Below are 27,069 nucleotides of genomic sequence, written 5' to 3'. Positions count from 1 at the left end.
ATAATAATCAACTTTATATGGAAAAACAAAAGACCCAGGATAGCCAAAACACCCCTGTACAATAAAGGAACTTCAGGAGGCATCACCATCCCTGGCATTAAGCTCTACTACAGAGCTATAGTTCTAAAAACACCCTGGTATTGGCACAAAAATAGACAGGTAGACTAATTGAATTGAATTGAAAATCATGATATAAATCCACACACCTACAAACACATGATTTTCAACAAAAGAGCTAAAAGAATACAATGGGGTAAGGAAAGCATCTTCAACAAATGATGCTGGCACAATTGGATGACGGTGTGTAGAAGACTGCAGACAGACCCATTTGTGCCATGCTCAAAATTCAAGTCCAAATGGATCAAAGACCTCAACATATATGCAGCCACACTGAACCACTCAGAAGAGAAAGTAGGAAGTACCCTTTCACAAATTGGTATAGGACACTGCTTCCTGAAGATGACTCCAGGGGTACAGACACTGAGAGCAAAAATTAATAAATGGGACCTCTTCAAACTTAGAAGCTTCTGTAAGGTAAAGGACACAGTGGACAAGACCAAACGGCAGCCCACAGACTGGGAAAAGATTTTCACCAATCCTACATCCGACAAAGGGCTGATTTCCAAAATATAAAAAAACTCAAGGAACTAGTCAACAAAACACCAAATAACCCTATTAAAAATTGGGGTACAGAACTGAAGAAAGAATTCTCAATAGAGGAAATCAAAAAGGCTGAAAGACACTTGGGAAAGTGCTCAACATCCTTAGCTATCAGGGAAATGAAAATCAAAACAACTTTGAGATACCATCTTACTCCTGCCAGAATGGCTAAAATTAGTAACACCAATGACAACTCAGGCTGGAGAGGATGTGGAGAAAGGGGAACACTCCTCCACTGCTGGTGGGAGTGCAAACTCATACAGACATTTTGGAGATCAGTATGGCAGTTACTCTGGAAAAAGGGAATTAGTTTACCACAGGACCTGGCATTCTCCCTCTTAGGCATATACACAAATGATGTACATCCATACAACAAAGACATGTGCTCAACTATGATCATAGCAGCATTATTTATAATAGCAAGAACCTGGAAACACCCTAGATGCCCCTCAACTGAAGAATCAATAAGGAAGATGTGGCACATCTACTCAATGGAATATTACTCTGCAGAAAAAATAATGGAGTCTTGAAATTCACAGTGGATGGCACTTCAAGAAGCCATCCTGAATGAGGTAACCCAGTCACAAAAAGAGGAACATGGTATATACTCACTCATATATGTATTTTAGACCTAGATCAAAGAATCACTAGCCTATAATTGACAAAACTAGAGGAACTAGGATACAAGGTGTAATCTAAGAGATTCATATAAAGGCCCTCACAGAATGGGGACATGTCAAGTCCCACAGAGTACATAGGGAGTGGGGTGGCAGTGAATGGAGAGAGAAGTAGGAGAAAGAGAAGGGGAGGAGAGGAAAGCATGTGTGACCAGGAAGATTGAGTCAGGGTAGGAATAGAAGGTGAGAGAGAAAGAGACAGAGAGAGAGAGAGAGAATATAAAAGAGGGAGTCATTATTGGTTTGAAGAGAAAATTGAACCTAAAGAAATGTCTAGAGACCTCTAAGACTGCTGCAAACTAACAATTTGAACAACTGTGGAAAGGCTACCATAAATGCGCTGCCCTGATAGTGAGATCAACAACTATCTTATCCACCATCATGGAGCCTTCATGTAGTACCTGTTGGAAACAGAAGCAAACACCCATACCGAAACACTGAATCCAGATGCATAGGGAGAGGACAAGACCAGGTTGTAGAAACTTATAGAGATAACTGACCTGAACAAGGAAGAGCTAACGGACCCCCAGACTGATAGCTGGGAATCCAGCATGGGACTGACTCAAGACCCCTGAATATGGGTCTCAGCCAGAAGGACTGAGCAGTCTAAGAGACCTCATTCAGTGGAACCAGGTTGTATTCGTGGTTTGTAGTTGGAGAAAGTAAGAAACTGACTGATGCAATTAAGTCTCTAGAAAGTTATTTGATTCAAGAAGTTCAGACACTCAAAGAAACAATGGTGAATAGATTTCAGGCTTTAGAAGACCTTCAGTCTGATACATCAGAAGAAGAACTACAGGTAACAGGGCATGAAAAAGATTTAAAATTTTCCACACCATTTAGGGTCAGGGGAGCTTTCCCTGTATCTATTCATGAAAAGCCAGCAACGAAGAAACATCCAAAAGGTGTCCTTGCATATCAGTGGGAACCAATACGTATGAAAGATTTAAAAGGTATAAAGGAAGCAGTAGACTCTTATGGCATGCACTCACCTTATGTGAAGCAATAAGTAGAATCATGGGCATGGAATAACAAGGTAACCCCTAAGGATTGGGATCAATTAATATCAGCTGTCCTTGAAAGCTCCTCTCAATTAGAATGGAGGGCTTTATGGAGAGAGGAAGCAAAAGATCATGAACTTCAGGGCTTAAAGAAAGGTTATAAAGCTCCCCAAGATAAAATTCTTGGTGAGGGTCTCTATGCTGACCCAGAAACCCAAGCTGCCTATGATGAACACATCTTGTCTCTATGCAGTACAGCAGCTTTGAATGCTTGGGATAAGGTTCATGAATTAGGAGAGAGGATAGAACCCTATACCAAGATAAAGCAAGGACCTAGAGAACGTTTTAGTATCTTTCTAGAAAGATTATCTAGGGCAGTACAATTAGAGATAGCAGACATAGATGCTAGGCGAATACTCATAGAATCTTTAGCTTATTCAAATGCGAATCCTCAATGCAAACAGGTGCTTTGGCCTTTAAAAATGTGATCAGCACCCTTGGATGAATGGGTCCTATATACAGGCAACATTGAGTATAATGACAATAAGACTGAAGCATGGATAGGAGAAGCCATATCTAAAGGTCAGAGAAGATATCAAGATAACAGAGTTCCTTACTATGGTGACTTAGAAGCTTGGGTAGGAGAAGCCATCCCCAAAGGTTTGAAGAGATATCAACATGTCAGATGTTATAACTGTGGTAAGATAGGACATGTAAAAAGAAATTGTAGGCAAAGCTTCCCTAGAAATAACACCCCCAGGAATGAATCAAACAGAAGGCCTCAGCCTCCTGGGTTATGTAGAATGTGTGGCAAAGGCAGACACTGGACAAATGAGTGTAGATCGACCAGAGACAAGCAAGGAAACCCTTTACCATTGGGAAACTCCTTGGGGGGCCTCTCGAAGGCCCCCACGTCACAGGTGATTCGAACATTCCCAGTCACAGTGGGAGACAATCTCCCACAGGACAATTAGAAAATTCTGTGCCTATTATAAAAACTCATACTGCTCCGGATGACAAACTAGTGACGGAAGTTGAATCAAACATGACAGAAGGAAATGAAAAACGTATATTTTGGCAAACTGCTATAAATAGTCATAGGCCTAGATTGATAGTTAAGATGAATAATAGACTGTTTGAGGGTCTACTGGACACAGGATCTGATGTAACTATCATATCTAATAAATCTTGGCCTCAAAGATGGCCCCTGCATGAGGTAAATGTTCAATTCTTAGGGATTGGAACCCTGTCTCAGGTAAAACAAAGCATGAGATGGATTGAATGTATAGGACCAGAAGGACAGAGAGGGAGGTTGAGACCATATGTGGCTGATGTAGTGATAAATTTATGGTGTCGTGATCTATTACAGCAATGGAATACACAGATTAACATTCCTCCAGTATTAGATAGGAACCATAGACGACCTCATGATTGTGGAAAGAATACTGTTAAGTACTATACAAGACAGAGACCAAATATCCAGGCAATACAATAACAAAATACAAATGCTGAACAAACAGAGGAACCAAAAGCCCTACCTTTAAAATGGCTAACAGAGGAACCTGTCTGGGTAGGACAATGGCCTATGACCTCTGAGAAGATAAAAGCTTTAGAAAGCCTGGTTCAGGAACAGCAAATGCTGGACATATTGAGGAATCAACCAGCCCTTGGAATTCTCCTGTATTTGTGATCAAAAAGAAATATGGTAAATGGAGAATGCTTACAGACCTGAGAGCCATCAATAAAGTTATCCAGCCAATGGGCTCTCTACAGCCTGGAATGCCCTTGCCTTCTTTGATACCCAAAGAATGGCCTATTATAGTTATTGATTTAAAGGATTGCTTCTTCACTATACCTTTATAAGAACAAGATAAAGAGAAATTTGCCTTCACGGTACCTAATTATAATAATTCTCAACTGGTGAAGAGATATCAATGGAAGGTTTTGCCACAGGGAATGCTAAATAGCCCCACCCTGTGCCAATATTTCGTACAAAAAACCGTTAGAAATAATTCGTAAACAGTTTCCACAATCCATAATCAATCATTACATGGATGACATATTGGTAGCTGACTCTAAAGGAGAAATACTAGAAAAAATGTTTGAGAAAGTAAAGGAAGTTTTACCTCGCTGGGGATTACAAATTGCACCTGAAAAAATACAAAAAGGAGAGTCTATCAACTACTTAGGATATAAAATAGGTCTACAGAAAATTAGACCACAAAAAGTACAGATCAGAAGAGATCGCTACCAGACTCTTAATGATCTTCAAAAATTACTAGGAGAGATTTCTCAACTGCAAACCATAATTGGAGTAGAAGGGCATGATTTGAAAAACTTGAAAATGGCCCTAAAAGGAGATAAGGACTTCAATAGTCCATGAATACTATCAGCTGAAGCTGAGAAGGAATTAGAATGGGTAGAAAAGAGGATACTAGAAGCACATGTGGACCGTGTGGATCCAAACCTAGACTGTATTCTGGTTATATTACCATCTAGAGAATATCCTTCAGGGATTTTGATGCAGAGAGAAGATATCATATTAGAATGGATATTCCTACCACATAAACAGAATAAAAAACTAAAAACATATATAGAAAAGATCTCTGACTTGATTATAAAAGGTAAATTAAGACTTCGTCAGCTAATAGGAAGGGACCCAGCAGAAATTATAGTACCTTTAACTAATGAGGAAATTTCTTCCTTATGGAAAGATAACAAATATTGGCAGAGAGCTTGCAGTAACTTTTTGGGAACAATAACAACAACTATCCCAAAACTGAGAGAATCAAATTCATAAAGAAAACGATTTGGATTCTTCCACGCATTGTACATTCTACACTGATGCAAACAAATCAGGTAGGGCAGGATATAAATCAGGAAAAATTAGCAAAGTGGTTCAAAGCCCTTACAATTCTGTACAAAAGGGAGAATTGTATGCCATTCTCATGGTACTTATGGATTTTACAGAACCCCTCAATATAGTTATTGACTCTCAATATGCAGAGAGAGTTGTTTTCCACATTGAGACTGCAGAATTTATTTCTGACAATACAGAATTAACTTCATTGTTTATACAGTTACAAGATACTATCAGAAAGAGGACTCATCCTATATATATAACACACATCAGATCCCATACGGGTCTGCCAGGTCCTCTAGCACAAGGCAATGATGAAATTGACCGTTTATTGATAGGAAGTGTGCTAGAAGCCTCAGAGTTTCATAAGAAACACCATGTGAACAGCAAAGGTTTAAAAAAGGATTTTTCTATCACTTGGGAACAAGCCAAGGAAATAGTAAGGAAATGTCCTACTTGCTCATTCTATAACCAAACTCCTTTACCACCAGGCAGTAACCCTAAAGGTATAAATAGGAATGAAATATGGCAAATGGATGTGTTTCATTTTGCAGAATTTGGAAAATTAAAATATGTACATCACACTATAGATACATTTTCAGGGTTTCAATGGGCTACTACTCTGAGCTCTGAAAAGGCTGATTCTGTTATAACACACCTATTAGCTGTAATGGCTATTATGGGCATACCTGCACAAATAAAAACTGACAATGCTCCAGCATATGTCTCCAGCAAATTGAAACAGTTTTTTGAGTATTACAAGATAAAGCACACAACTGGTATACCACACAATCCTACAGGATAAGCAGTGGTTGAGAGATCCAATCATACTTTAAAAGAAATGCTCCATAAACAGGCAGGAGGAACCTAAACACCCAAATACAGATTACATAATGCTTTATTAACATTAAAATTTCTTAACGCTGATGAAAAAGGAAAAACAGCTGCAGAAAGACACTGGACAATAGAATAAACTTCTGAACTAAATCAGCCAGTGTACTTCAAGGATGTACCGACCTCAGAATGGAAAGCAGGATATGTGTTACGTTGGGGTAGGGGTTTTGCATTTGTATCTACAGGAGAAGAAAAACTATGGATACCATCTAAGTTAATCAAGAATCGAGTTGAACAAGAGAAACATCTTAATGAAGAGAAATGACAAGTCATCCAACAAATTAGGTCCTATGAGGTGTGCGGAGGCCTCTCAAAGGTAGGGGAAGTGTTCTGTTCTTGTTTTTACAGGAAAACAGAGAAAACCTATCATCAAACAGCCAAAAGACACTGAACATGTAGGTGCCTACAGAAGAGAAGACAGCTCTTCAGAAACAATCACTTAAGGAAGCAGAATCTGATATATGGTAAAAAAAATATTTATTGTAGTAAACTATTTCTATTTGTATTGTAGATATCTATTTCTCTCTACTATCTAGTATTCCTGAAGTCCCAATTTTTGTAAACCAATGCTGGCTTTGGATTTGGCTTTCCTTCTCTAGATTCAAGCATGTTGTTAAGATTAAATTCATGGTTTCTGCCTTAAATCAAGAAGCCAATTGGTGTAAGGCAGAAGAAAACAAAATCTGGGGACTCATATCTTATTTGCAATTTTCTCTCTGAAATCCTAATTTTCTCACATACTTTTAATGCATATTGTTGTCTTTCCCTAATGCATACCTTAAAACTTAAAAATTTTACTTTAATATTGATGTGTAACTTTTTCACAAAGAATAATAACAATTCCTATCAGCAGTCTTTGAACTCTCCGGAAAGAAGATGGGGCCCCACATCATCATTTCCACTTGACTCAACCTGATGCATCTGAACTACAAACATCACCCTAATACCTGTTTGAGACTGTTTTGCTTGAAACAACTCATGACTAGCTAGCTGTAATGGTGCACCTTTTTATTACACCCTGGCCAGAGTTTCAAATAGAACTACAGTCAAGAATTTTCTGCCACACAGTGACTAGCTACATATGTCACACCCAGTTCTGTTGAGAAATTTGGTTGCTAAAAATTTTCTTCCTACAGGATCCACTGGAGCAATCATTGTCCCATTTCAGCAGGAAGTAATCTTACGATAACGATGCCCCCTTTCCCTACCCTTGGAATTTTGGGATAATAGTCATGGTGTTTGGGTTGGTTTTAGTTATTTGGGATTGGGTGATGTTTACACTCGGGTTTATCATTTAGACAGGAATAGGGAATGTTTGGGAAAGGTATGGTTTAGATGGAATATAGGTAGATTAGCCTATTTTCTTGAGAATTTGAGTAAGAATGAGATAGTATTTTACAGCTTACATTGTTGTGTATTCTTATGTGGTAAGCTATGTAAAATTAAGTTTATATTTTGTTATATTGTGTTAAATATTTCCACTTACCATGTTTTATGCACATTATTTTTTACCATATTCTATGTATGTATACTTTTCTGGAATTCAAGACATTTTGTATATTGATACATTTGGGATATTTATCTTGCTTCCCTTTATAGTTCTACCTCTTGTCTTGACACTTATACTCTACCTCTATTTTAGGAATTTACATGTATGTATATGTATATGTATATGTAAATAGTTATATTGTTTAAGTATTTGTTCCTGCTTTACTCAGTAAAGTTTTAATCAGTCTTTTTAGCTAAGTTCCCGAGTATTACAGATTATCTTCACTCATATTTCCTGTACCTATGAGATTAATCAGATATAGATACTTAATCTTCAATCACTTCATAGACACGCAGAACATGGCATTTAAATGTTTTAATGTTAGTACTCCATTGACATGAGACACTGTTGCTCCTGACAGCACCATGCACTTTCCTGAAAATATGTTGGACACTGTTGTTGCTCCTGCTGGAGTTCAATCTCGCCTCAGCTAATGGCCTGTTGGGCATAGAATTGCCCCTACCTTGACCACTGATTTGGACATGCAGTCCTATGTGCTTGCAGGAGACAAATATAGAAGACTGCTTGACCTTGCCAAGTCAGGGCAAGATAGCCATTCTACCTCCCTGCTGTTGTTGTGGTCTGTCAAGTTCTCTTGGCCTTAGCCAAATCTGGGTGTACCAATGTTGCTGTGAGACCTAGGGTGACTGTTCAGGTGGCTTGCTGTTTCTGTCCTTGCTGCACCTTTTGGAAGTTGTCCATCCGCATTTCCTATCTACTCTAGTATTGTTAATTTCCTTCTCAGGTCTTGATGAGGTTGAAGATTAAACTATTACAACTATTATTCTCTCTTCCTAGTTAGATATATTAGGTACTAGACTTACGTTTTCCAGCTTAGGACAACTCTATTGTAAACTCCATTATGCCCTCACCCTAGGACTAGATATGTAGGTCATTTTGTTCTCGATTTTCCTTTTCTTAGGGCACACTTGTTATTCACTGTTTTGTATATAGTTTTGTATTAAGCCTAAATCTTTTCTTTAGACTAAAAGGGGAATTGTAGTGAGATAGTCCTTCTGTAGCACTGACCACGGCCATTGGGGGTGGAGCCATGGGCGGAAGAGACCTGTGGAAGGAGGTTGGAGGGGGCCAGGAAAGGTGCTCTCTTTCTGGCGTGACTTGGACAGGAGAGGATCGGGTTGAATTTCCTGGTGTTCATCTGTCTAGGTTGTAAGTTATTTCTCCCTGAATAAACATCTATTCGCCCTATTTGTTTATCCTGATCCTTATTTACCGCGATATAGGGGGATGGGAAATAGGGTGGTTAGGGGAGAGAGGATAATAGGGAGAGGAGGGAGGGAGGAAAGGAGAGAGAAAGGAGAGGGAACTGGGATTGACATGTAAAATAATAAATAAATAAATAAAAATTTAAAAAAGAAAATGTACTGTTGGCCAGTTACTAGTTTCTTATCTGTCTTAATTATTAACCCATTTCTGCTGATCTATGTACTTCTCTTACCGGGGAGACGGCGGCATACTGCTTTCTTCAGACTCTCCATCTTGACTCCTCCTTACTCCTTCCTATTTCCTCCTTGTCTCCTAGTCCCTCCTATCTTCCTTTCCTATTGGCCAACAGTGCTTTATTATTAACCAGTATGAGAAACATATATACATAATGGCATCTCCCATCAATGTACAGCTTCAGATGGAATAATTATTAAAGGATACTCGCTAGTGAAGGGATTATTGCAAAGGAAAAAAAAACAATAAAGAAAGGTAATGTCTGGGATGGTTTATTTCAATGCTTTTCTCAGTAGATTTCCTTTGATAAGTTCTTATACCACAAATCTTTCACAAAAGATGTAGAACTAGGCTAAAACATGTTGGAAAGTCTATAAAAAGTTCTATTTTCTCAGCAAAATGTGAATGGAAGACTAATATATGACTGAGGAGCTAATATGATTAAGAAACAACAAGATTGGGAAATGGGACCAGATCAGGGTTGAGACTAATTATAGTAGATGATGAGACCATGTCATGCAAAGATTTATAGACTACTAGAAGTTCAAAGGTACTAAATGTAAAACAATGAAGCAGATTTCCAAGAAGAGTCAGGTTCTCATTATGAGAAACAGAGGATGAACTAGGCATAGACTAGAAAGCATCAACACTAATTTGGTAATGTAGGCTCTTCTAACAATAGAAAATAACACACCTATCAGTTTCAAAATGCCAATTCTACATGACACTTTGGCCTGTGAAATGGTATTTCTACCAAGGAATGGAGGATGAAAATGATATGGGACAAACTATTTAAATCATGAGAAATATATTAAATTTCAATGATTACTTTCTTTATTGATACCACAATTTTCGTGAAACAAAATAATCAGGTGTGTAATTTCTTAGTCCTTGCATTAAGTGTGACTCTTTAATTGGAACAGCCGATCGATCTACTCACGTTTAATTTAGGCATTTTCTTGGGACTGATGCTAATAGTTTCCCAAGATTCTTGTAAAATTACAACAGACACATCAAAAGGCATTTATTTGTCATTACTATTTTTTTTGATGATTGATCATTTTCTTAAGACATGTAGAAATTTAATGAATACTTAACTTTATTTAAAAGTAGATTTTTGGGGCATATTTGTCATCACTCTGCCCTTTATTAAAGTATAGCATTGGACACGGGAATGACATGGGTATTGCAGACATTCTTTCAAATGGAATTTCATGAACAAGAAGATAATCTTTTTTATTTTAATTCTATCAATTTATTGAGGCATATTGGGTAGCTATAGATCTTTGTTCCATTTTCTTTATTTTATTCAAACAGCAAAAATTTAGAAGTGAAAAATAGAATTAGTATTACCAACATAATAAAATTAATATGGCCAATGATCAGAATTATATATAATAACACACCAGAATGCTACAACACATGATATTTTTCAACCATCAGCATTAATTACCATTAGCAGAATCAGTAGCACTGGCGTGGACTAAGATGAGTGAGTGTAGTGCAAGTGTCTAGTTGAGGTTCAACAGACAATCAGAATAAAGACGATGATTGCATTTGATAAGTACTCACTATGTGTTCAGCACAGTTCTAGCACACAGTGTTCAGAGAATCATACTAGAAGGATGATTTATTATGATCATATGGACAGAGAAAGTGGAAGGAGATGGGGTCCAACATGTGACGCCAAGCCTTGCGTTTGATCCTTTGTGTTTTTTTCCAAGTATATATGTTAGATTTGGGGATATCAAGATAACTTAAGGTTTTAGAAGTATTCTAAAAACCATTTCCTTCAAACTTAAGACTGTTGTCATGTTTGAAATAATTTAGCAAAAGCATACTGTTCAGTATTAGGTCTTGTGGTGGGATATGTGGAAAATTATTTTGAGCAGATTTACAAAGTGTAAAATAGTGTGTAAAAATATGTAAAAAACGTATCTTTGAAATTATGTAAATTTTAATTATTTTGTTTTGGGGGAGACTACTTGTTATAATTTATTAATTTTTGAGAATTTCATATAAGAGTACTGTGTTTAAATAATTTCTACCCCTTCTCTTTTCCCCAACCAGTGTCCCTCTCACTTCCTCTCATATTCACGATTTCCTCTTCAATTATTATTATTACACACATATGTAATGTACATGTTCGTGTGTGTTTGTGTGTGTGTGTGTATCTCTGTGTGAATCTACACCTGTATCTGTTCTCTACTGAGTTCATTTAGTGTTCTTTATATGTATATGTGTTTATGACTGACTACTACTAATTGTATATTCATGAGGGGGCTTTAGATGGAGACATTGTCTCAAACGTTTCTACTCAGGAAGAAAAAAGATTTAATCAATAAGTGCATGTATTCCTGAACATGGATTTTGTTTGTTGTCATCTGTAGCTTTCAAATGTATTATCTTCTAAAATTATATTTGTTCATGTTCTGTTATATATGTGAATAGGTATACTGTGGTGGCTTAATTAGGTATGGCCTCCATGGAATCATATGTTTGAATGCTTGGCCATAGAGACTGGCACTATTAGGCCATGTGGCCTTGTTGGGGGAAGTGTTTCACTGTAGAGGTGCATATATGTTCAAGGCACAGTTGCTTCTGCTTCCTTTGGATAAAGTTGTAGAACACTAAACTCTTCTTGCAACATGTCTCCCTGCATGCAATGTCTTTCCAGGATGATAATGGACTAAACTTCAGAAACTGTAAGCCACTCCCAATTAAATATTTTTCATTATAAGAGTTGCCATAATCATGGTGTGTCTTTACAAAATAGAAGCCCTAAGACAAATACTATTACAGTTTTCCATAGTAAGACCTTTAAAGATATATTTTTTATGAGCCCCCACTCCTGGATGACCAGTTATAGGCAATTTATGACCTTTAAGAGAGGGAGAACCAACAAGAAGATATTCTTAAAAGCTAAGTGTTTCTGCTCTGCCATGTTTCAAACTTATATTCTTAAATGCCCTTTCTATTTCATTTACAATTTTTCTAAAGTGAGATTGTTTCCCCTTGTACACTTTTAAGTACTAGAGAAACCTTTATACTAAGCTAGCTCTAAAGATCAATCTTTAACATTTAATAGGTGGATTGTAAATAAAAAAGGCTTAAATTCATCAAATCCTTGGTACAAAATGTTCCTATATTTTATAGCTTATCATTATATTTTGTCATTACCCACTATAAATGTTGTTCAAGGTGATACCTTGCTATTCAATAGCTTTATATGCATCATATTGGTATTTAGATTAGACAGCAACTGGTGAAGAGCTAGTGTTATAGAAGACCCACTGAGAAGGTACCATTAGTTCCTAAATGACTTCTATAGATGCCAAAACTAATAAAAGTTTCACATTTACACCTTGCCTTCTAAAAGTTACAATACTGAATTATAAACCTGTCTGATATTGTCTGACAAACAACCATATCATTTGGAAACATTATAGGGCCCAATATATATTGTAGCTGTCATTTAACAAGTCAATCAGTTTCTTCCTCACAATAAAGATATAATATACCATAACCTTGAAATCTAAGTTTTCTACATCTCAGGTTTGAGAATCTATTAGAAACCATTTAAATCTTTGCACATGTAAAAGTGACTTTTCTCTGTTTTCTAGTTGTCTATGCAAGGTCTATTTGTCTTGGTTGCCTTTTTAAAACATATTTACTTATTTATTATGTGTGGGAGAAGTCACATGTGCCATGCTGCTTATGCAGAGGTCGGAAGACAACCCATGGGTGTTGCTTTTCTCCCTCTCCAGTGTGGATTCTGAGGATTGTAACTAGCATTTCAGGCAATTCAGCAAATACCTACCAGCTGAACCATCTAGTTGGTCCTTGCTTATCCTGTGTTTTAGTGTTAATTTGATCTCCTTCTTTCTCACAACCATCACATTAGACATTATAGTGAATATATTGATTCTCATTATGGCTTTTGTGACAGTTATTTTGTATTATGATATTCAATAATTAATTGTTTTAGTAACTGCATTTTTTTTTTACTATATTCCAGGTATTATTTTGTCCCAGATGAGAATAAAGCAAACCGAACACTTTATTTCACAGACTTTATTTTGAGCAAGCATTGGGGTGGAGATGTCAGTAAAATATGCGTGTATTTCATGAGAAATGTTTCTCAGTAAGAAGAAAAGTAAGCTGGGTTAAATATGAGAGAAAACTAGGGTGGAATATGGCAGAGCTACAATTTTGACAAGTGTTTTTAGAACAAGTCTAATGATAGAAATAACTTTTTAAACTAAGATTGCTTATAGACATATTAGTAGAGGGAGCCATTATAGGTTTAAAGAGAAATCTGGCACTAAAGAATTATACAGAGATCCACAAAGATGACCTCAACTAGGAATCCAAACAAAAGTGGAGAGGGTACCTTAAATGCCATTCCCCGATAATGAGAATGATGACTACTTTAAATGCCATCCTGGAGCCTCCATCTAGTAGCTGATGAAAACAGAAGCAGAAATCCATAGCTAAACACTTAGCCAAATTCCTGGAATCTAATTTCAAGATCATGCTGGGAAAACTCACAGAAACAGCTGAACTGAGCAAGCAGGAACTCATGGACCCCAGTCTGACAGCTGAGGAATCAACATAGGAATAAACCAGACTGCATGAGTGTGGGTGTCAGCATGGAGGACTGGGCAGTCTATGGGGCCTCTGCCAGTGGAAACAGGATTTATCTCTAGTGCACTAAAGGACTTGGGGAGCCCATTCTATATGGAGGGATACTCTTTCAGCCTACATACACAGGAGAGGGCCTAGGCCCTATCACAAATAACTTGACAAATTTTGATGATCCCTCATGGAAGACCTTACTCTCCCTGGGGAGTGGATGGAGGATGGAATGGAGGGAGACATTGGAGGATGGGAGGGAGAGAGAACTGGGATTGATATATAAAATAAGGTTATTTATAATAGAATATAAATAAATAAAACATTGCCTTCAAATAAATAAACAAGAAAACAACTAAGCATAGGCATGTATTTGAGTGGAAAAAAGAGTACTGTCTGCTACATAAACCATGCATAAAAACAGAAAGATGTGTAAGCATACTCTACACATAAAATCCAGTAGTGGAAACAAAGAAAGAATAAAGTAATTAAAGAGTTGCCTTTATACAATATCAAAATAGGAGACTAGATTCATTTTCTACTACTTACAATAATTTGCGGAAATAGTTTTTTTGTTATTTTTAAATATTTTTTTAAATTCAAATTTTAAACAAGCTTAATTTACATGTTAATCCCAGAACACACACACTCATTTCCTCTGTCCTTCCCTGTCCCCCCATCAACCCCCATCTTTTCCTCTTTCTGCTCCCTAGGGGGATGAGGCCAGCATCCATGAGCTCCCCCATGTTTAGGTCAGCAGTTTCTATGGGTTTCTTCAGCCTGGTCTTGACCCCTTTGCTAATCACTCTACCCTCTCTGCAACTGAATTCCAGGAGGCGGCTTAGTATTTAGATATTGGTGTCTGCTTCTGCTTCCATCAGCTTCTAGATGAAGGCTCTAGGATGGTATATGAGGTAGTCATCAATCTCATTATCAGGAAGGGTAGCCTTTCCACTATTCCTTAGATTGTTAGTTGGGGTCATCCTTGTAGATCTTTGGACATTTCCCTAGTGTCAGATGTCTCTTTAAACCTATAATGGCTCCCTCTATTATGGTACCTCTTTTCTTGATCTCCTTTATATTCTTTCCCTGACTCAATCTTCCTGATCTTCATGCCCACCTCTCCCCTCCTCTTCCTTCTAATGCCCTCTCCCCTTCCCCCACGTTCCCAATTTGCTTGGGAGATCTTGTTCCTTTCTCCTTTTCCAGGGACCATATATGTCTCTCTTAGGGTCCTCCTACCAAACATCAGTATGTTACTCTGAAACACTGAGATTTTGATGGATCTATAAGTACAAGTAAAAATTAGGATTGTGGGAAGACACAGAAGATGAGAATTTAGAGGACCTTAAACAGGTGGAGCAGGCTTTATCTTCTGCCAGAGAGACAGTGTGTCTAGATTGGCCACAGCAAGGTCAGGACACAGCACCCACTCACTCAATGATCAGAGTTCAAAAATGAATATTGCATCATTCAAGCTGGGTTTTTATAGCTAAAAGGGGAGGAAGGGAGAAAGAGCTTTAACAAAAGTGGGTTTAGTGGACAGAATGGAGTGGTTAGATGATTTCCTTAGAAAGCTATTTCTGAAATGTCAAAATCTGTTGTCTCTTTGTAACCACTGGGAATCTAGGGTAGGGGGCTTTGCTTCTGACATGCTGGATTGCTTCTTCTGGTTTTCCTCTTCATTTTTAGAGTCCTGACTGTTTTTTCTTTTGTTGTTGTTGGGAGGAGGTTCCATTGGAACCTATATTTGTGCCTGAAAGTAATTACAAACATGCATTATAACAGCATGGACACAGTTTCATAAATTGAAGATCTGTAATAACCTTTCATCAAGAAGAGCTACTAGTGCCATTTTCTCAGCAGCATGTATCTTTTTTAGTTTTGTTTTGTTTTACCTCTCTGCATTACATTGGTAATTAGGCCTATATTTTAAACTATTAATCATTATTAGATCTGTTATATGGTAATTCTAATCAGTGAACTTTGGTTACTATAGAAATTGTTTGAGGCTGTCATGGTGAGCTTGATTACCTTCCTAATTCAGAATTTCAATTCTCCAACTTTGTTAAAGGAAGTCACATGTCTTTTACTTAAATCAAAGGCCACACACCTAAGCCACTAGTTATGCATATATGACAGGCAGTAGTGGTCCCACCTTTAATCCCAGCATTCAGGAGACAGAGGCAAAGGGATCTTTGTGAGTTGAAGGCTACCCAGGGCTACATGGAGTGAATCAATCTAAAAGAGAATCAGAGCTCACACCTTTGAATCAAGCATTTAGGATGACATGTCTTTAATGACAGCACTAGAGAGGAACTTATGGCATGAATACTTTGTAGTCTCAGTGAATCTGAGCAACAGTGCAATTGGAAGCAATCTGAGGTTAGGTGGATCACCCTTTCTGCCTGAGAAGTAGTAGAGGTGAGAACTCTCTAGTGCCTGGATGCTTTGCTTCCTTATCCTCAGCTTTAACTCGAATAGCTGTCTCTGGGTTTTAATGATTCATACTACATCGGGTCACAGTTTTCCCTCCCTCCGTTTCTCCCAGCTTTCCCACTTCCATTTTCCCTAGATCTACTCCCCCTCTATGTCCTCTTCAGAAATGAGCACAGATGACAGCCAAACACGACAAAACAAGATACAAATAAGATAAGACAAAAAGCCCTCACATCAAGAATGAAGGCAACCCAATGCGAGGAAAAGAGTCTCAAGTCCTTTTATCCTAGTTCTTCTGGTGGTGTGAATTATAGGCTAGTGATCCTTTGCTCTAGGTCTAAAATCCATATATGAGCAAGTACATACCATGTTCCTCTTTTTGTTACCTCATTCAGGATGGTTTCTTCAAGTGCCATCCACTGTGAATTTCAAAGACTCCATTATTTTCTCTGCAGAGTAGTAGTCCATTGTGTAGATGTGCCACATCTTCATTATCCATTCTTCAATTGAGGGGCATCTAGGTTGCTTCCAGGTTCTTGCTATTATAAATAGTGCTACTATGAACATAGTTGAACTGATGTCTTTGTTGCCTGGATGTGGATCATTTGGGTATATCCCTGAGAGGGGGATTGCCGGATCCTGTAGTAGACAGATTCCCATTTTCCTGAGGAACCACCATACTGATCTCCAAAATGACTGTATAAGTTTGCACTCCCACCAGCAGTTAGAGGACTGTTCCCCTTTCTCTACATCCTCTCCAGCATAAGTTGTCATTGGTGTTTCTAATTTTAGCCATTCTGGCAGGAGGAAGATGGTATCTCAAAGTTTTTTTGATTTGTATTTCCCTGATAGCTAAGGATGTAGAGCATCTTTCAGCCTTTTTAATTTCCTCTATTGAGAGTTCTTTCTTCAGTTCTGTATCCCATTTTTAATAGGGTAATTTGCTGATTCTTTGACCAGTTTCTTGAGTTCTTTGTATATTTTGGAGATCAGCCCTCTGTCAGATGTGAGGTTGGTGAAAATATTTTCCCATTCTATTATAAAGGATGTGCTAGGAAATGAATGTATTACACATACTGTGAGTGTCCATGTAGGTGCTTGGCCAGAAGTACTGCTATGGAGACTTATTGCATTGCTTTTGCTCCTGCTTTGATATGATGTTTCCTTACCTTTCAATGTGTTTAAGTTAAGAACCATGTTAAAATTGTGCAGAGATTCACACTTCCCATTAAATTCCTGTGGCTAGTGTATTTCTAAAATGACAAACCAATGCAATGAAATCAGAGAGACTGCTTTAGCTGTATCTTAGGTTTTGCATCAGAAATGTTGAAATGTGTATTCAGGGCAAAAAGTTGTCTTTCACAGCTATAGAAGCCTCCACCCTCACAGAATCCATTAGCTGTTGAAGAGGAAGGACTCTTTCATTTGAAAACAAAGGTCATATTAGAAATAAAACAGTTCATGCATGACTAACAGCACTCTCTCATTCCTGAAGAATCTCTTATTTCAATTTCAAATCAGTAACAAACTCTACCAAAACACTTTTTGAACAAGAAAAAAAAAAAAAAACTCTACAGAGACAGTTATGAAGTGAAAGTTAAGCTAGATATCACCTGTTTTTTATTTTTGTTTGTTTGTTTTATTTTGTTTTTCAAGCTTTGCTTATTATAAAAGGTTCAGCATGCTATGGAGATATAAAGCTTAACTAATAAATAGCATTTACTTCATTTTCTTATTGCTTATTATTCACTCTGTATGTGGTGAGATTAGTATTCATTGGCCTTAACTATAATAACAATGTAGGGCCTGGTAGATGGGTAAAATCACTTGCCTCAGAAGCCTAAAGTCCCAAATTGGATTTCTGAATCTCACCCTGAATTGGAGTGAACCTACTCCTGAGAGTGGCTCTCTGACATCCAATGTACCCCTGTACTCACACAACAACAACGTATGTCACACATACACATACACCCATTAATGAATAATTCAAAATTTAAGATAACAAATAATAATGACTATGTAGATACAAAACCTTTATAAAACAAAGAAACACTTCTGTGATGGTTTAAGAAAGTTTAAGTGTAAATTGTTAGCAAATCTGGTCAAATCATATTGAACCACAGAATGAATCGTTGTTTATGTTTCAAGCATTGAGCAAGGTTCATAACACTTTAAATTTCTACATTCAGAATATTTCTGTGCAAGATTTGATAGCTATCTTTTATTTCTGATATATTTTATACAACTGGTTTGGGAAAATAACTTGTATAAAATACATTATACAAACTGAAGTTAGTAGATCACCTGGGAAATAAAAAGGAGTATGTTATTGGAAATGGAAGTTATTGAAATTTCCAGTATGAAAGTGACTTTGAATTAAGCTCTGTGGACAAAACATGTAACCGAAGAAGAAGTACAAAGAAAAATAGTTATTTTGCAAGGTTCAAAAATTACTTTTATTAGTAATTTTATAAATCAGTTCATTCATTCTTTTTTTCATGATCACTGAATGTTTGATGCTGTTTGTGCATGGCTATCAGGGAATGCTTTTGAAGACATCATAGCTTATACTATGGGTACAATACTCTCTTTTGGTTTCATCTGATCCATATGTCTTTCACATTTTAATAGCAACTATGATATATTACTGTAGAATAATCAAACATGACATGTTGAAGATGCTTTGAAGACAAGAAGTGACAAATATAATGTATTTTCTATATACAAGTTCTGGGCCAGAATCAGGTAGGAAAAAAAAGCACATAAAAATTTTGAGTTCATGCAATGAAGAGGAGGATTGCATATGAAGGCAGGTGGTCTTCATTTTCAACCACAAATTAGTTATGTCTTCTAACCACTACAGGGACATATAATATGAATATGTGTTGTAATATATGAACATACAAAAATTAAGGCAGAGGAGAACTCAAATAGTCTTGGTTTGTCTTTTCTCCTGTATGAAAGGGAAACAGAGGAAGAAGGGGAGAGGAGACACATGCCTAACTTTCAAAGTTAAGTAAGAGCCAACGGGGCCCTTAACTCATCCCAGAAAGCATTATGTATGGAGGTTTGCCTGTTTCATCCTAAATAAATCTAGAATATGACACAATGGGATCAAATAAGAAAGGAGGCTGTGTAGACAAAGTCTGTAACTAAAATTGTTTTCGTTAGTTTTTCCCCAATAGTTCTCTCATGCTACTGGCAATGCTTTTTGCAAGTATTGACAATGAACACTTGATGATTAATGAGCAGGTGATTACCAGTACCCCAATGGCACATGTGGCAGGAGGGGAGAGGAAGGAGGAATATTTTTGAACACATTTCATCATTCTTTTTGTCTTAGGTAGTTTTTGAAATGGCCCCATTCTTCCTTGCCTCTCATAGTCCTACCACTGCCATCTGCCAGAACAGTGTACTACAGTTGCCCTTCGTCTTAACTGGATCATTTGGGTGCAACAAATATGAAGGTCCAGAAGCTGGGAAAGTTCTTGAAGGATTGGACTTATCCTTTCTCCTGAACTGTTGTAATTACCCAGAGGACATACTTGGTTCAGCATACTGGAGTATGTGAGACATGTAGCAGGGCCAAATCACTTTAGGTGTGTCACCAGAGCCCTGCCTAGATAAGCTCTGCCAAACAAGTGTAGCCAAGTTGAGCAGTTCCATTTAGCAGGCATCACTTCTGGGGATCTGGGGACTGAAAACATTTTTTTTTTTTTGCAAGCTCCAGAAGTTTTGTAATTTTTTTCCCTCAATAGATAAATGGAATAACCTCATCCCACTACTCTCCCTGCCATTCTCTATGTCTCTTTCCTTGAATGATTTTCTCTCTTCCTTTCAAGATAAATCAAAATTCATTTATTACTTGCTGTGTGTCAGGCAATATGCAAAGAGCTGGCAGTGCAAGGGTAATAAGATACTGACACAATCGCTTTATTCCTGTGTAAGTCAGATTTCACTACAGCCCGTGCTCTGTGTGACTATCAAAGTCAATAGGCTATAAAGCTAAGTGACTGTCTGAAGCCAAGAGTAATTTGCTTAATTGTTGAATTCAAAGCCTTTGAACATTTAACTAAAGGTAAATAATAGAAGTACTTAATCATTCCTTCCAGTGTTAGCTCTGGCCTCATGTCTTGGAGCCTGGGCATGGAGCCATATGGCGATCCATAGGTTGTTCATATCCAAAGGCACAGCAACAAAACAGATGAAAAGATACTTTACTTATAGAAATTGACAAGCATGTAATGTTGTTATGAGACTTCCTAACATGCAATGACAAGAACATCAACAATAAATTACAATTTTAGTAACCTTGTAGCAAAATGTTAAGGAATATCTAAGCTTAATACTTTTATTCTCAAAAGTTCAAGGCATATTTAAAATAAAGATAATAAAATTAGTCATAGCTAACTCATGATCAATTTCTATGGTCTGTGATATAGTTACTGCCCTAAATTTAATTTAATAGCGAATCCTAGCTATCAAATCATTTATTTCACAATGCTCATTACATCTATCTTTAATCTTTCAATACATATGGAAGTATGCACCTATTGCCTATTTCTTATCTAGCTGCTTGTTGTCTACATATCAAAAATTAAAGTTTATTTTCATGAAAACAATTTTGACTTGATAACTACCCTATAAAGTAACTTCTTACAGCTGGCAAGATGGCCTAGCAAGTAAAAGATATTGCATGTAGGCCTAATGACCCAAGTTCCATTTGTAGATCCTACACTGGGGCTCAAAATAGTTGTTGACTAAAACTTGTTGACTAATACATGCCCATTAGGAAACATTTTCAAGGTGTATTTGGCTATCCTTTCATACAGTTGGTACACGAAAAAACAGATACAAACATAATTCTTCTTTTCAATATTATCCAATGTTCAAAACAACGAATAATAAGTTACCAATTGCACCCTCCAAATGTAGAGAGTGAATTGTCTTAATTTTTCTTTATTTTTATCTTCTGCTTATTTCTTTTTCAATAAGTATTAAAGGTAAAGGTAGTTGGCAATATTTGATATGTTCAAACTTATTGCATGTTTATTTTCTTCAGTTGATTCTGATAACATTTACTAGATTCTTCTGTTTCTGGTTGGCAAAGTGCCTCAGATTCCCAGAATTTTCTTTTCCAATATTGATATTAGTGGGATCAGGAAAATTGGTTCAATTGTAACTTGTAGGCCTCTCAGTGGAAGATATAAGGTGTGTATGCAACATGCTTAATGCGTCCAAACAGATCCTTGGATTTGCATGCAGGTTTCCCTGAATTGGAATTCATACATAATATCATTGCTTCCTTATCTGCATGTCCTGTCATCCATTACTGAAAATCCAGGTTCCCGATGGCAGCAATATGAAGTCTCCTTGGCTTTATTATAAATAGCATATACATAGAACTGTTGAAAATCAGCCCTGCTATACAGCACTGTCATCACACTTAAAAAGCTGTTGAAACATTTCTGTTAGTGTCCTAACCAATAACTAATTGGAATGTATAAAAACAAAACAAAGCAAAACAAAAAACAGGATATTTTAAAATATTTCTATTATATATTTTTCTATTTTAATTTTTATTATTAGATTATTTTCATTCAACTAAAATCCACATACACATAGTACCTATAATCCAAAATATTTATGTTTCATTTTTTATCATTTTCAGGATTTGTGAACACAAATATCTATGTCTCCTGGTATTCCCTGTCTTTTACAACATGACCCGTTACATAGCACAGATGCTCTGATGTATGATTTCTAAATATAGGTCACAGTGACTTCAGCATTTGTCCTTTCCCCAGGAGAAATTTCCACTCAGTGGGATGGATTTCTCATTATCTCATGAAAGATTCATCCATTCTCTGAGTCTTCTAAAAGAATTAAATCAACCATTTACATTGCATATAAAAATCTACTCCCACATATGTATTTACCTAAGCTTTCATCTCTCTCTTCCACACAGAGGCAGGTGGTTCACTGAGAGTTTGAAGGCACCATGGTTTACAGAGTGAATTCCAGGTCAACCAAAGCTGCACAGAGAAATCCTATCTCCAAAACAAAACAAAACCAAAACAAAGAAAACAAAATAAAAGTTTCTGTAGCATCCACTGTGTTGAACATAATCCACTTTCATCTTTGTGTTTTAGTTGAAAGCAAACTGCTTGCAACTGACTGCTGTGTCCAAAGCCTCCAATGAATGTAGCTGTGCTAATAATTTATCATCATCAAAAGTTATGTTTTGTCCTCTCATCCATGGATGTGTGGGTGAATTTTGAGAATTTGTCCTCACACATATTTCCCAAAGATTTAGGAGCTAGAAACTAACAAAACATTTCAGTTATTTTGGACTACAAAGTAATTATCCTTCGTTGTTTGTATTCACACTTGTTTCCCTCAAGTCAGCTAAGAGAATGTTAAATATATATTCAAAGGCATTAGCAGCAGAATTGGCTTTTTCTTGAGATCCATGAGATATCCTTACCATCTTCCAACTACAGACAGATTTACTGCAGAACCATTAGACAAATGAAGGTCAATTTTTTGGACATTTTTTTTTTTTTTTTTTTTTTTTTTTTTGTGGTGGGGGCAGGAGGGAAACCTTTGCAAGTAACAGGAGCTCAGAACACATCAGGGGAATATGGATACTTCATTCAATGTTCTCAGTTCAAGCCTCAATGTCCTGATCAAGGTTCTGAGGCCCAGTTAGCAAATCTGTAGGAAAAACTGCCTACTGCACGTTCTCAGACTGTAAAATCAAAGGTTAAATTTTATCTTCAGCTGGGTGGAAAATGTAACTACATGTACATACGATGTAGTTCCTCATACTATTGACAAACCTACCAGGGTGGCAATTGCTAAATCATTTTATTTCTCAGCTCAAACATCACAAAATAGAATATGAAATTATAGATTAATTGAGAAAGTTGATAGGGAAAAGGCTGGTGCTGTTTCCATCGTTTAGTAAAGGAAGCGTGATGTAGAAGAGAGGGTTTTTTTTTTCTTTGTTTGTTTTTGTTTTTTGAGACAGGGTGTTTGTATATTGCTTTGGAGGCTGGCCTCGAATTCACAGAGATCTGCCTTTGCCTTGTGAGTGCTCGAACTAAAGGAGTACACCACCACCGCTGGACCTCTAAGAGCTTCTTAAACAGCAGTTAACACCAGATACTCAGTAACAAAGAATTCTATACTCTGGGCTCTAGGGCTCCAGTGTCTCCCGTATTTTCACTAAGAATTTCCTTTTTTCATGGGTTTAACTTTCCATTCAAAGATGCTCAAAAAGCTAGCTAAAGTTGCCTGGATTCTCCAGCCTTCAGAGCTGTCACACTGACTGCTCTTCCAGTGCTGATTTTACATGTGTGTGTGTCTCCTTCATAGCTGTCATTTACCTCTGAATTTTACAACTCAGGGCTTCTGTGTTGGAGGATGGACACTTGTTGGTGACTAACTCAGGGCTATTCTTCTTCTACCTCCCGCTTGCTACACTACATTGTATGGCTTTTGATCCCTATACTGTGGCTCCTCCTTCCCATTTCCACAAGCTGAGGGTATTTTGAAACTGGTTTTGCGCCAGAAGCTGCCCATGGGTATTTTCTTTTTAATAACCTTTTAATTTTCACATAACATGCAATTTACTCATTTAAAGTGTACAATTCAATGAGTTTTAGCATATTACAGAGTTGTAAAACAATGTCTCCCTCAATTTGAGAACATGTTTCATCACCATTTGAAAGAACCTAGTAGCAATCACACTGTAATTTCTTTCTACACTTACCCCTGTCCTCACTTTTATGTACAGATAAGTATCTTATCAACATGCTAAATGATGTCATTTTAATTTTTAATTTTTAGGGAACTAATTTTGGGGTTTGTTGATCTTTCCCAATTTCATTTCTGTTTCATTGATTTCCACTCATTTCCTTTGCTTCTCAGAATTTTTAATTTTCCCCCATGTCTTACTATTTTAAATTCTTTGTTTTCATGGAGAATTTGAAGAGATTAAAAAGTTATTCTGAAGCTATTATCATACTATTATGCCACAGTTTAATACTACAATGAAAATTCTATGCAATTCCTGCTAGTATCAGTAACACATGCTATCTTGAGAAAAGCAATGCAATTTGATTATTTGTCATTTAAAAGTGTGCAGTGTCTCTATATCAAATTATTGTATCTTATGCCAGTTGAATGCATTAAATTTATTCAATTATCAAATTTTATCTATCTGAGATTGCTAAATTAGAACCTATCTGTGCATACATGTTCTTCGTGTTGTTATCTTACACAAGCCCTTCACAGACATTAGGCCTTGGGACTTCAATGCTTCAGAATATTATTCAAAAAACTGACTAAAATATTTTAGTTAAATATTTTAGTTTTAAAATAAAGTTATTTTATATGCATTGTCATAGACAATTCTCACCAACATGGAAGTTGAAAATGACTCATAAACTAGTAAAATGTCTATATCAGTGTTGGCAGTAACTGATAGAATAAGTATTTGAACAAGATCTGCTAGACTTTAAAGCTATTATCCTGCAGAGTCAATTCAGGATCACATAGGAAGTATTTTAAAGTGCACTATTATTCCACATGAAGAACCCACTTGTTTCAAAGATTTAATAGGCATAAACTGATGAATATTAGAGATAAACTTACTATATAAATATATCTACATAGATGAATATAAGCATTTTTTTTGTCCAATAAATATAAAAGCAATGGTGGGAGGAGTAAAAAGTGGTAATGCATTGACCTCACAATAGTAACATTCTTGGTTTCAAGGGCTTCTCTGACTATATACTTCTTTGTAATTGCTATGATGTGATTGATGTTTGAGAGAAGGAGTTGCCAGATTTTACCATATAAAAATGGTTATCCATCTTTGCAAAAATCAAATCATTAGTAATGACCTTTAAAACTTTCCAACTGGCATAACACTTCCATGAACAATCAGGAGAAGAAACATAAAGCAATAGTTATGTGTGACTTCGTTATTGATATGATTGATTACAGAGAGACCTATGTGATGTGGCAGGGATCATGGGTGGAATGGCTTCAAGGGGAGAACCCTTTTGTACAAGGAGATGAGTTGAAGAAGAGGGTACCAGACTGAAAACATAAATTATGGTTTGAAGTAGAAAGTGATAAATGACATCCTTCTGTTGGTGCCCAGTGGTAGCCAGAGGCTATCTGAGACCATTAGGAAACAGCTTCATGGTAACAGGGTCTTTAAAAATACTTCAGTTGACATGACCTTTATTGCCTTAGATGTAGCACATTCACTTGCAAGTCCTTAAACTCCTGGGGTGATCTGCATATCACAATTTAACCTTTGCATAGTCTACTCTCCAGGACTACATATTGATTTCTCTGTAAAGAAAAATGAGTACAATCCTTTCATCCAAAACTCCTGGAGCTAGCAAGCACTTATATGTGTGAAAGTTTAAGAGTGACACATGCCCATTATTATTGCACAGTAAATCTTGAAGAATTTTAGCACAACTGAGGAGAGAAAAATATCAAAACAACAACAAAATTTTCTGGCTGCAAATATTCCCCACTAATGATGGCATGCCTGATTTTTTATTCCCAATTATGAAAATGTATTGACTATGTGAGCTACTGGTTGGGTCCCTGTGTCTCTATGGTTCTTGCCATCAAAGCATCATTCGGGGCACCTGACCCATTGGTTCCTATTTTTCTGCTTTTGCTTCCCTCTGATCCAATAGAAGTTTCTAGTCTGTTATACTAGCCTATGGTGAGAAACCTCTATCTGAATTCTAGACAAAAGAAAACTGGCTCTCTCTTCTTCCCAGAGGCTCAAACAAAAATTGAGAGGATGACCTTGTACTCCTTAGTAAGGCCTCACTTTGCTTGAGATAATGAGGAATACTTTCAGAGATCTTCCCCCACATTACACCTGCCACCACTATCTTTTGTCCTCCTTCCTGCCACTTTTCCTCCTTACGTCTAACTCTTAAATCCCACAAGTCATCCTTGCGAATTTCATGCTAAAGTCTTCAAGAATACTCCAGCCATTAACTGAGGCACCAGTACCTTAGAAAATGAACTTTGCTTCCTTCTTTTCATTCTTCTGTGAAGCAGAGTAGAGTGTCTTTGCTTTTTAGTTTGTCTTAGACCAAGATAAAATAGTCTGAAGGGCCTAACAGCTTAGGATTGGTTGTAGATTCAGAGAAGGAAAGTTGACATCAAACACTGAGCCTTGAACTTTTACTTTTGTTTTATGGTGTCTTATCTTTATGTTGGTCATTATCTATGTTAATTATCAAGGACATGGGGAAAGACTTTAGGAGTTCTGAAACACACCTGAATATCTGCTGAGGTGCCTCCTTTAAAGAATGAAGGGAAGTAATTTTTAGCCCAGGGAAATTGTAAACTTAAGCACACCCATTCTGAGAAGGCCTAATTATATTTGGGATCCTCAGAGAACACAATCAGTAGCAAAGCTGAGGAGAAAGATATCTATTGAGACTATTGCAAGGGCCATTGGTTAATGTCACAATACTCTATCCAAATGCTGGAGAACCAAGAAGCCAGTGATAGTCACTCTTAATTCAAAAACATGAGGGCAAGGAATTCAAGGGGAGAAATAGTAGATAGTCCAGCTCAATAAAAAAAGAAATTCCCTGCTATTTTTATTTAAGCCATCAGTGGCCTTTACATTAGGGAAATGATGAGCATATGTTTTGGTGATTCATTTTCTGAGTTCTTTGTATATTGCAGATATTAATTCTCATTCGGTGGGCTTTTCCTTTACGTGCTTATTTCCTTAGCTGTGAAGAAGATTTCTAGTTGTTTTAGAGGTCCTGGTTGTCAGTTGTTGGCCCTAACTCTTTGGATAACAGAATTAAAAGAATCATATTCAAA

Source organism: Phodopus roborovskii, unplaced genomic scaffold (assembly GCF_943737965.1).
Source record: "Phodopus roborovskii unplaced genomic scaffold, PHOROB, whole genome shotgun sequence".
Lineage (NCBI taxonomy): Eukaryota > Metazoa > Chordata > Mammalia > Rodentia > Cricetidae > Phodopus > Phodopus roborovskii.
This window is presented reverse-complemented; position numbering follows the sequence as displayed.